Consider the following 12,631-nt stretch of genomic DNA (forward strand, 5'->3'; position numbering starts at 1 on the left):
GACCCGAGGGTGAGCAGCAGTAAGCTGGGTGAAAGGATGGTGGTGGAGGATGTCTGGGCAGAAGGAACAGCAGGTGCAAAGGCCCTGGGGCAGGAAGGCTCTGGGTGCGGATGTGCGTTAGGCCCTGGTGGCTGGATTGTGGGGGGGCCAGGGGCAGTTCCTGCCCATTTTTCTAGGCACGGGATGATGGAGACTGTAGAGGATCGATTCCAGAGGTGTTTAGGGAGGAACACTGACATGTCTGGAGCAAAATTGGACATGGAGAGGTTGGAGATGAGGGTAAGGAAGGGATCAAGGATGCTGTCACCCCCGTCCCGGTGCTGCCGTCTCCTATGAAGGGGATGAACGGGAAGGGCTAACTTGGAGATACAGGATCATGTGTTTAGACTTGAACCTGTTAAGTTTGAAGTGCTTAGAGACTTGCACGTGGGTCTGGAGCTCAGGGGAGGGGGCTGGGCTGGAGGACAGGCTCGCCCTGATGCAATGGAGATGAATTAGACACAGGATCTCCAGGGCCTTCGAGCCTAATAGACAAATACAGAGGAGTGTTTCCAATCCACAGCTGTGGTCAGTGCTGCAACGTGCTCTCAAGTTCTGAGCCGGGTCCTCACCTGAGCCCCGGGGAAAAGTGATGGCCTTTCTGCCCCGTGGGGCTTGCACTGACGCAGCCTCCCTCTCCCTCTTCAAGTTCAACTGCACTCTCATCCAGGGAGGTAGGCATTAGCCGTACGCTTGCCTTGCAGAGGAAGAAACGAGGTGCAAAGAGGTGGGGTGACTTATCCAAGTGCCATTGCTGGCAAGAGGTGGAGGTGGGACTTCAACCCTCCTGGTGCCAGACCTGGAGCTCGGACCAGTATCCCACGTGACCTCTGGCTGCTGTCTGGGAAGGGTGTGAAAAGCTGGGCGCTTGCATGCGTGTGTGTGTGCGTGTGTGCGTGTGTTTAGCCGCGGATCTGCCCTGCCCTAGGTTTCAGCAGCTTCTCAGCTAGCGGAGTCTGTGCAGACCCTGTGCACCCGGCTTCCAGAAGCCCAGCTCTCCCAATGCAGCTGTGGGAGGTAGAGATTAGTTAGCAGACAATTCTGGAAATTTGAACACATTAGGAAAAAAAAAAAAGACTGGGTTGGTAAGCAGGAAATAAAGCCAAAGATCTTCAGCTAACACCCAGAAAAGGTTTCCCCAAACCCCCAAGCTGAGCTGAGGTCAGGATTTAGAACTTGCAAGAGATGCAATGCACAGCAAGTCCTTTTGATTTTTCGAGGGAGGGGGGTTAGGGGAAGGGAAGAAAGACCTAGTAGCATGCTTTTCCTGAGGGCCCCTGCTGGGCCAATGGAAAGAAAATTCAGCTGGGGGTCAGAGGTCATGTGTTCAGATCATTCATTCCTCAAGAGCAATTATTGAGTGTTTTTCTGGTGCTGGAGATTTGGTGGGGAAGAGTGAAGCCGAGCTTCCCCTGCCCCCATGGGGCTCTCTGTCCAGCCGAGGGACCTCAGCCTGCCTGCTGAGGTCACCATTTCCACCAAGACAGTGACAGCCGCATAGCTAAGCCAGGGTCTCCCAGCTCGGTCACCCTGGGGAGGTGGCAGCCGTCCCTCGCTGCCCTCTGTTATGGGGCCGCACGGTCAGGTGTCCCCAGATCTGGCAGGATCAGCCCAACTGGACCCTAATTGTTTGCTAACGACTGTCAACTTTGCTCTCCTGTTCAGAACAAAGTTGAGGGCTTTTCTCTTTCCGATGTCCGGAGAGCAGGCGGTTTGGGGACCAGGGGGAAGGTAGGAGTCTGAGGCGACTCTAGTTTCTCTGCATCTGCTCTGGATGCTCCACGTGTGGGGGCCTCCATCGCCCCCGGCTTCTCCCCAGCCCTGTCCCGGGGGTGTGGGGACCACTCCCTGGGGCTGAGACGGCTGCCATCCGGCTTCCCATGGAGGCGCCAGCAGGGGGCTGAGGGAGGGAGGAGAATGAAGATGCGGTGCCGGCTCCCAGCTCCCTCCTCTGGGGGCCTCCAGGGGCTGGCTGGGCCTCGCACGCAGCTCCTATCGGGGCCCTTTCCAACTCGCCGTCCAGGGATTCTGGTACGTGCCACCTCCTCTTGCTGCTCAGGCCTCAGGCCCGGAGGGAGGGGGGAGCGGGCCGTCTGCCGAGGCCTCTGCTGCTGCAGCTGTGAGGCCCGGGCAGGGTGCCCACGCGCTGTCTACACGCAGTAAAGAGACCCTCTGGTAAAATTCCCTTCCGCTAACCAGTATGAGCTGGTTTGAATGTGCCCTCTCTTTCCTACTGGACCCCGACTCGTATATCTTGGGATTATAAACTCAGATGGCAGAGAACTATCTAAGGGACTGCTGGGGGGAGGGCGCGGGCGTGGTGTGGCGGGCACATCCCGCTGCGGGTGGTGGTGATCAGATGTGCGGTACTCTGGGTGTCATTGGAGGGAGTCCCTTTCGCCCCCGGGGCCTCGGTGTCCTCATCGACACAACTGGGGGTGGGAGCGGGGGTGGGGCGGGGGGGTGGACCCGTGCCCCCTCCCCCCTACTCCGATCCTCGTGTCTGGGTCGGGGTGCTGGGCCGATGACTCCGCAGCTGGGCTTTCCCCTTGTTTTTCAAACTGATGCTTTAGAAGAAACATCCAACATTCTCCCTCAGAAACTGGTCCAAGAAGACTTACTTTAAAAGTTATTTCCTTCGGTTGAATCACATAAACACTGGCTCTTGGTGCTGCGGAGAGTATTTCCATTTTAGTCTCAGAGGGAGTCTACTCTGGTTCCCCAAGAATCCATGTCTGAGGGCTCTGCGGCCGTGGCCACCCCAGGACACACAGCGTCTCTTTCTCAAGGGCCAGGATTTGCCTTGTATGGAGCCCCTGATACTCGTAGCCAACTTGTGCCCCGTGTTTTGTGGCGGCGTGTGGGAGATAGGAGGTATTTCCCAAAGCGAGGGTTGTGGGCTGGATGGTAAATAACCTCGAATCGTTGAGCCACTCCTCTGGGTTAGCCCTGGAGAAAGTGTCCTCAGCACCTCTCTGGTGTTTATAACCCACCTTTCAACAAAGACAGCAGGCCCGGTGCCTGGGCTGGCCCCCAAATCTAAGCCAGACTTTAACCAGATTGTTTATGGTCCATTGTATTTATTTTTACAGGCTTTGTTTTGGTGACAAATGGTACTCATTTTCCATTTAAGTTGGTGATATGGAGTTACCAGTTCAGAAGTGAGTCGCTATTAAAGAAGTAAAGACCTGGAATTGGGTCCCCCTCTATCGGGTCATTATTTAACCTCGTGGTGCCTCGTTTTTCTCAACTGTAAAATGGGGGTTAGTATAAAAAGAGCCCTCACCACCTAGGGCGGCTGTGAGGAGTAGATGAGTGAATACATGTCCAATGCACGAAGCACGTGGTGAACGTGTCCAGGATGGTGGACGCTGCTTCACCCCCGCTCCTCAGGGGGGCCCATCTGCTGCAGGAGCCCCCCACGTGGCCTGCTCTCCCACCCACAGCCCAGCTGCAGTTTGCAGACACAGTTCCACAGCTGGATGGAGAGATGAGCGTGTCGCTGGGACATCACCAGCCTGCTGATCCAGGGGAACCCTTGAGACCGCACAGTTCTCTCCTGTCGGGAGGGCGGTCCCCTTTTGCCTTTTGCATTCCCCTCTCACAGTGATAGCCTTGTGTGTGTGTCTGTGTGTGGATGCACGCGTGCTCCGGTCCCGTTATATTAAATACACCTGCCTCGCTCGTCTTTCCACCCTCTGCCGTGCCTGCTGCTGTGTTTTGCACATCAGTCTCTTGGAAAACATTTACTCCATAAGTAAGTAAAATCTCTCAGACCACCCAGCAAATTGGAGTCAAGGCCAGAGCTAGAAAGAACCAAGGTCTCCCGAATCTCAGCTCAGAGCCCTTTCCCGGACTTCTCCCCGGAATAAATGTTTTCCTCTAAAATCTGCTTTATGTGAGTAAAGCTGAGTAAGGACGCTGTCTGTAGGGAGGAGTGCGGCCTGAGTACAGTTTCCAAGGGGCTTTTTCTCCTTTTCCCTGAGAAAAGGTCAGAGCTGTCTGTGGGGGAAGGACGGGGTTCTGGGAATTCATCCTCGGTTCCAGGAAACACCTAAAGAGCTGAATCAGAAGATCCCTTCAATCTTAGACGCCCATGTGTGCCCTTCTTGTGTTTGGACACTTTGTGGGCCTGGAATGTTTTGGAAACACTTACGGGGGTGGAGGTGGGGTGGCGGGAAGCGGGGGGAGCCGTGAGAAGCGGAGCCCCTCTCCCCACCTGTTTTCTGCAGCCGAGGACGGGCCGTGCCTCCCTGACCGCTCAGCCTCGCAGGCCCCGGGGCTCCTGCTGGTCTTCGTCTGTTTCCTGTTTCTTACTGTTAGCTTGTTCTATTCAGCACATCCTGTTTGCCTCACCTCGGGCTCTGTAGTTTTAAAGAATGAGCAACTTTATCTGATATCCTAATACCAATCCTTCCCCTTAAAAAAAATAACATCTACCTTTTTATTTATTTATTTATTTATTATTTTTGGCTGTGTTGGGTCTTCGTTTCTAACATCTCCCTTTTTGTCTTAAAAGATAATATGACCACAGTAAAGAGCCTTTAAAAATACTAGAATCTTGGGTCTTCCCTGGTGGTGCAGTGGATAAGACTCCACGTTCCCAGTGCAGGGGCCCTGGGTTTGATCCCTGGTCAGGGAACTAGATCCCACATGCATGCTGCAACTAAGAGTTCGCGTGCCACAACTAAGGAGCCTGCCTGCTGCAGCTAAGACCCCGTGCAGCCAAATAAATATTTAAAAAAAAGAAAAATACTAGAATCTCTCAGAGTTCTATCCCCAAACAGCTCTTTTTATATCCACACTCAACCAGCTTTTCATCTCCTGTGGTTTTACATAGGATATCGCATCAAGGGGATTTTCCCATGTCGTTCCATTGTCGTCATAAGGATGCCTTTAAAAGAATGCATTGTATTGGTTTATTGCGGTTTATGAAACCATTCCTCGATTCCGATCCCTTTGTATGTAATGTATTTCCATGGGGCTCCATCAGGATGATCCCAAGGATATTTCTTACGTTCCCACCACCTCTGCCTTTGCTGGGGTTGCCCCTTCTGCCTGAGTGCCCTTCTCGGCCCTCTGCCTGAAGGTGAGACCAGCTGAGCCACCAACCCTTCCACGGAAACTCCTCCTTAAGTGCCCTGCGATGGTTGGTTTTATGTGTCAACATGTCTAGGCTACAGCCCCCAGTTATTCAATCTAATACTGGTCTAGGTGTTGCTGTAAAGGCATTTTGTAGATGTTATTGAAGTCCCTCATCAGACTTGAAGTAGGGGAGATTATCCTCCAGTATCTGGGTGGGCCTGACTTACTCAGTTGAAAGGCCTGAAGAGCGGAACTGAGGTTTCCCAGAAGAAGAAATTCCACTTGGGAACAGCAACTTCAGTGCATGTCCAAGAGTTCTGGCCTGCCCCTCCTGATCACCTTACCGATGGATTCTGGACCTGCCTAGCCAGCCCTGCAATTAAGTAATCCTATTCCTTGCAATAAATCCGTTAATACATTTCTCCCACTGGCTCTTTTTCTCTGTTGAACGCCCTTGAGCAGTGGAGTTCTCTTCCTTCTCTTCCCCCTCCTCCTTCTCCATGACATTCATTTAGAGCAGATCTATCAGAGATGCTTATGCTGCTTCTTCTTTTCTCTGTTCAGTGCCCGATGCCTATTAGGTACTCAATACATGATCATTGACTGACCTGATAGAGGGCAGGGCTATCCTTACTTTTCTTTTTCTCCCCAGCAGACACATCTGCAGGGTAGAGGCAAAGGGAAATGGAAGAACTTACTGTGTGCCCTGCCTGCTACATCCTCAAGACTGTACTGTGTGGTTGATACATCATTATTCCCATATACCAGACAAGAAGGCAGAGGTTTAGCTAAGTAACCTGAGATAGTTCAAGCTCACAAAGCTAGCCAGAGGCAGGGCCAGGATTCAAACCCAGGTCTGCCTGAATCCAAACCCCAAGGCATTTTTCTTGCATCAGAAAGCCTCTCCCCCTCGTCGAAGTTCCTGGTGCAAGGCCCCCCACCCCGCCCCGAATAGTTGAGGGATTAAGTGGGCTTGCAGGCTTGGCTGTCCCTGGCCTGGAGGGGGCACTGTGACTTCATTCCTCAAGGGAAGAAGTTTTCTGCAGGCAGCTGCAGGCGGGCAGCTCAGACGAGGGCTCAGCTGGCCATGTGGAGGTGGCAGGGGGATTCGCACAGGGCTAGAAATTGGCAGCCCGTGGGACTCGGTCCCTGGGACCTTTTGGTAATGTGGGTTTTGGAGGCAGGAAAGCTCAGTGTCTGAATCTCGCCAGTCACTTGTGGTTTGGACCTTGATTGGCACTGCAGAGGGCAAGTCACAGTGTGTGTGTGTGTGTGGGTGTGTGTAAGAGCATGGGTTGGGTGCCTCGAGATGTTCCTAAGGGGTTGGAAAGACAAGGGACCTGGGGTTTCATGACTGAGGTACAACCAGCTCAGAATCCCAATTCCAACACTTACTAGCTGTGTATAACCTTGGACAAGCAGCCCAACCCCTCAGGGCCTCAGCTTCTTCATCTGTCAAATGGGAAGCTAAGAGCACCCACTTTGTGGGGCTGCCGTGAGGATAGGGAGGTTAATAAATATAAATGCTTAGAACAAAGCCTGACACGCTTTAAATGCTCTGTACATGTCAGGGTTTCCTTCCTCTCTGCTCTGCATTAGGTTTCTGCAAACAATTTTATTGGAAAAAAGAGTTCTACTTAAAAAGAAAATGTTCAGTCTGCCTCCAACCCCTCATGACAAAGGGGGAAACTGAGGCTCAGAGAGGTGAGGAGATGCCTAAAGCCACACAGCGAGTAAATGCCAGCCTGCAGAAAGAGCCACGGCCTGGCCTGTCTCCTCCTGGAGTGACCTTTTAGGGGTCTCTTCCAGGCCAGAGGTGACCAGGGGTTGGGACACACTCACAGGTCTGGGGCCACTGGGGACAGAGCCCAAGTGGCCGTCTTAATGGAAGCATGGGTTCCTATACCCAGCATATTCCTCCTTCCTTCTCCTGCTCTGGAAACCCTTCCTGGGTTAACATGGCAGGGTCCTGGAATATTAGGGTGGGAAGGGCTCTTGGACACTATTTCATCAGGCCCCTGTTATATAAGTGGACACGGAGGCCCAGAGATGGTGGACATTATCCCAGGACACACAGCAAGTTAGTGGCAGAGCTCATCCTTGCACCCAGGTCCTGGAATTATGGTATCTAAGCCCCCTGTGTTTTGTTTGTTTGTTTGTTTTTGTGTTTTGTTTTGTTTTGTTTTTATCATCCTACAGCTGCTCCCATCCCATGTAGAAGACAGGGCTGTGTGCTAATGTCTGATTGTGAACATGTTCAAAAACCCAAACTCATACCCACAGCCCATGCAAAGGGATGGTGAGGGCACACACCAAAACGTTACGAGCTGCTGCCTTTGTGTGATTAGTAAGATGTCCTTCTGGGAGAAAATATGTGCAAAACGATGTGACCGACAGGGCTTAATCTCCAAAATATATAAACAGCTCATACAACTCAATAACAAAAAACAAACAACTCAATCAAAAAACGGGCGGAAGACCTAAATCGACATTTCTCTAAAGAAGACCTACAGATGGTCAACAGGCACCTGAAAAGATGCTCAACATCACTAATCATTAGAGAAATGCAAATCAAAACTACAATGAGGTATCACCTCACACAGTCAGAATGACCGTCATCAAAAAGACTACACATAATACACGCTGGAGAAGATGTGGAGAAAAGGGAACCCTCCTACACCGTTGGTGGGAATGTAAGTTGGTGCAGCCACTATGGACGACAGTATGGAGGTTCCTTAAAAAACTAAAAGTAGAGTTACCATATGATCCAGCAATCCCACTTCTGGGCACATATCCGGAGAAAATTCTAATCCAGAAAGATCCATGCACCCTAATGTTCATAGCAGCACTATTTGCAATAGCCAAGACATGGAAGCAACCTAAATAACCATCGACAGATGAATGGATAAAGAAGATGTGGTACATATATATACAATGGAATATTAGCCACCAAAAAGAATGAAATAATGCCATTTGCAGCAAAATGGACGGACCTAGAGATGATCATACTAAGTGAAGTCAGAGAAAGACAAATATCATACGATATCACCTTTATGTGGAATCTAAAAAATTATACAAATGAACTTATTTACAAAACAGAAACAGATTCACAGACATAGAAAACAAACTCATGGTTACCAAAGGGGAAGTGGGAGAGGGATAAATTAGGAGTTTGGGATTAACAGATACACACTACTATATATAAAATAGATAAACAAAGTCCTGTTGTATAGCACAGATATTCAATATCTTATAATAAACTATAATGGAAAATAATCTGAAAAAGAATATACGTATATATATATATATATATATAACTGAATCACTTTGTTGTACACCAGAAACTAGCACAATATTGTAAATCAACTATACTCCAATTAAAAATGTTTTTAAAGAATGATGTTCTCTTCCCACTTTCCTGTATGTTCTGGGGTTTCTGTTACAAACATGTAAATAATTTATAATGTGCAAACAATAAATGCTGGAGAGGGTGTGGAGAAAAGGGAACCCTCTTGCACTGTTGGTGGGAATGTAAATTGATACAGCCACTATGGAGAACAGTATGGAGGTTCCTCAAAAAACTAAAAATAGAACTACCATACAACCCAGCAATCCCACTACTGGGCATATACCCTGAGAAAACCATAATTCAAAAAGAGTCATGTACCAAAATGTTCATTACAGCTCTATTTACAATAGCCAGGACATGGAGGCAACCTAAGTGTCCATCATCGGATGAATGGATAAAGAAGATGTGGCACACATATACAATGGCATATTACTCAGCCATAAAAAGAAACGAAATTGAGTTATTTGTAGTGAGGTGGATGGAGTTAGAGTCTGTCATACAGAGTGAAGTATGTCAGAAAGAGAAAAACAAATACAGTATGCTAACACATATATATGGAGTCTAAGGAAAAAAAAAAAAAAAGGTCATGAAGAACCTAGTGATAACATGGGAATAAAGACACAGACCTACTAGAGAATGGACTTGAGGATATGGGGGTGGGGAAGGGTAAGCTGTGACAAAGTGAGAGAGTGGCATGGACATATATACACTACCAAATGTAAAATAGATAGCTAGTGGGAAGCAGCCGCATAGCACAGGGAGATCAGCTCGGTGCTTTGTGACCACCTAGAGGGGTGGGATAGGGAGGGTGGGAGGGAGGGAGACGCAAGAGGGAAGAGATATGGGAACATATGTATATGTATAACTGATTCACTTTGTTATAAAGCAGAAACTAACACACCATTGTAAAGCAATTATACTCCAATAAAGATGTTAAAAAAAATTTATAATGGGAAGAAATAGAAATCTTTGCAAGAGGGTGAAGCAAAAACCATGTAGGGTCCAGTGGGAGTGTGTTTTCCAGAAAAGCCTTTGCTCAGGAACGGCTCGGACTTGGTGAGCTGAAGAGCTCATTTCCCTGTAGACGCTCCAGATCCTTGAATGTTCTGGTGGCCCCGGGGGTGGCCCTGACCCTGCTGGGGCAGGAGGAGAGGGCGGCTGACCTGGGGCTTCGGCCACATGCAAGTGTGTGCCATGACCTGTCTTCCCATCCAGCCCGGTTTATAAAACATGTGGGAGGAAAACACCGTGGAGACTCTGAGCCAACCACAGAGAAAAAACTCCTTCGTGGCGTGAGGGGATTTGGGTCCTGTCTAAGAGGCGTGCAAAAGGAGTGGTGAACACCAGATTTGAGGCAGGTGGAGTTTTATCCCTTCCTGCACAGGGTCCCCACAAGATGCCCTTGGCTCCTAAGGGACCGGTACCTGTTCAATTCCCGGGAGTGGCCTTCCTGCCCATTCACTCATTCATTCATTCAGTCAACAAACTTCTATTCCCCATCTGTTTGCCATGCTCAGTGTGAGATATCATGGGAAGGGCACAGGCACAGTGGGCAGGACAAAAAGAATTTGGACATCAAGACACAACCTAGTGCCATCCTTCAAGGACCATCTCAAATGTCACCTCCTTTGAGAAGCCTTCCTTGACCTCTCAGCCAGCAGAGATCTCTCCCTTGTCTGAGACTCTATAGCAAAGAAATGGAAGGGTGCAAGCCTCTGTGTATCAGAGCCCTGGGTTCTAGTCATGCCTCCATCACTGACTGCCAGATGTGACCTTGGATAAATGCTTTGACAACGCTGGGACTTCATTTCCTCATTGAGAGAATGAGAGATTGTACTAGGTGGTTCTGGAGACCTTTGTAGAACCATGTCCCTAGAGGGGAAATGAGCTGCTGTGGGGAAGCAGTGAGCTCCCCATTCTAAGAAGCATGCAAGCAGAGGCAATAGGGTCAGCACACTGAATCTTCAGGGTTCATCTCCTCATTCGTTGGCATCCAAAAACTGTTATGGAGATGGGCGGAATGAGCCAGTCTTAGTAAGTTCACCTTCACTGGGCGTGGTGAAACAGAGGTGTCTTCCTGCCTCCTTGTCTGGCTCCCTGAAGCCTCCAAGGATCCCAGGTCCTGGGTACTGGCCCCGCCCTGTCAGGCCTGCCCAAGTCAAAGCCACAGTCAAGTCAACTACAGTGAGGTACCGCCTCACTCTGGTCAGAATGGCCATCATTAAGAAGTCTACAGATAACAAATGCTGGAGAGGGTGTGCAGAAAAGGGAACCCTCCTACACTGTTGAGGGGAATGTAAGTTGGTGAAGCCACTATGGAAAACAGTATGGAGGTTCCTCAAAAAACTAAAAATAGAGTTGCCATATGATCCAACAATCCCACTCCTGGGCATATATCTGGACAAAACTGTAATTCAAAAAGATACATACACCCCTGTTTATAGCAGTACTATTTCAATAGCCAAGACATGGAAACAACCTAAAAGTCTGTGGACAGATGAATGGATATAGAAGATGTGGTACATACATACAACGGAGTATTACTCAGCCATAAAAAAGGAACAAAATAATGCCATTTGCAGCAACGTGGATGGACCTAGAGATTATCACAGTAAGTGAAGTAAGTCAGAAAAAGAAAAACAAATACCATATGATATCGCTTATATGTGGACTCTAAAATATGACACAAATGAACTTATCTATGAAACAGAAACCGAGTCACAGACCTAGAGAACAGACTTGTGGTTGCCAAGGGGGAGGGGGGTGGGAGATGGAGTGGGAGTTTGGGATTAGCAGATGCAAGCTGGTATATATAGAATGGATAAACAACAAGGTCCTACTGAATAGTCAGGGAACTATACTCAATATCCTGTGATAAATGGAAAAGAATGTGAAAAAGAATGGATATATATGTATAACTGAATCACTTTGCTGTACAGCAGAAATTAACACAGCATTGTAAGTCAACTATACTTCAAAAAAAAAAAAACCTTGCCCTAGCCACATGACTGCTGCCCTCTGCCCAATTCCACTGAGGGAGGCTGATCTCCTTGGAATCCAGGGAGTCAACCTTCAGAATTCCAGAGCTCTGGGCTCTGTCAGTGTGATACGTTTTTTAGAAAAGAGTGGGAGAGGTGCATATTTCTTACAGTTGATCTGCAGAGCTTGGAATCCCCCAAGAACGGAGAAGCAGAGAGGAAGGGGAACGTTGGGCCCATGTCCCCAGCTCAGGCACTCACATCATGCCTGGACGCAAGAGCCAGGCAAACCTGGGACGTGTCTTGGTTTCTGTCTGGCTGGATGACCTGGGGCAGCCGACGTAGCCTCTTGGTAAAATGGGCATAGCTTCCCCTGAAAAGGGTGTTGTGAAGACTGGCAGCAATGTGTAAAGTGCCTGCAACTTTGTTTGCATGTTTCTAAGTACATTACAGAGTAACCTCTGCATGTAGGAACTATTATTATTATCATCCCTATTTTACAGATGGGCAAACTGAGGCACAGCCTGCATGATGGAGCTGGGATTTTAAACCCAGGTGGTCTAGGCCAGACCCCCAGATTTGATTTTTGATTTTGCTTTTTGGCTTATTATTATGGAAGTTTTGAATATGCACACAAGTAGGTAGACTAGCATCATGAAACTCCATGTACCTACCACCCAGCTTCAACAATTGCCAAGTCACGGTCAATCTTGTTTCTTCTATACCAAACCCCACCCCAGCTCTTCTGTATGATTTGAAGCGAATCTCACACGCCTATCATTAACCTGTAAATCTTTCAGGGTGCATCTCTAAAAGATAAGGACTCTTTTTTTCAAAAAGCATAATCGCATACCCCTTATTCCATCTAAAAGAAATCAACAATAAATCCTTACCAGCATCAACTATCCAGGCAACTATTCTAATTTCCAGTTGTCTCACTCTGATTGCCAAGCAGTATTCTAAGTGCTTCCCATGAATTAATTCAGGTGATCCACACCTCTCTTAAATGGAGGTACTATCTTTATCCCCATTTTATAGATGAGAAAACAGAGGCATAGAGAGGTGAAGTGACTTGTCTAGAGTCACACAGCTAGTAACTGGTGGAGCTGGGATTTGACACTGGAACCTCAGGACACTGTCTCTATGGTGTGAGGACAGTGGTAAACGAGAGCTGGCGCCT

At 48.6% G+C, this 12,631-nt stretch overlaps 1 protein-coding gene across 5 annotated transcripts in view; it reads right to left on the reverse strand.

Annotated features, from left to right (window-relative positions):
- LOC309625267 (B2 bradykinin receptor-like) overlaps positions 1-12,631 on the reverse strand; it is a 70,036-nt gene that overhangs the window by 42,050 nt on the left and 15,355 nt on the right. The gene's annotated exons all lie outside the window — the stretch shown is intronic.

This window comes from Balaenoptera borealis, assembly GCF_965194805.1.
Source record: "Balaenoptera borealis genome assembly, chromosome: 3".
In the NCBI taxonomy this organism is placed as follows: Eukaryota; Metazoa; Chordata; class Mammalia; order Artiodactyla; family Balaenopteridae; genus Balaenoptera; species Balaenoptera borealis.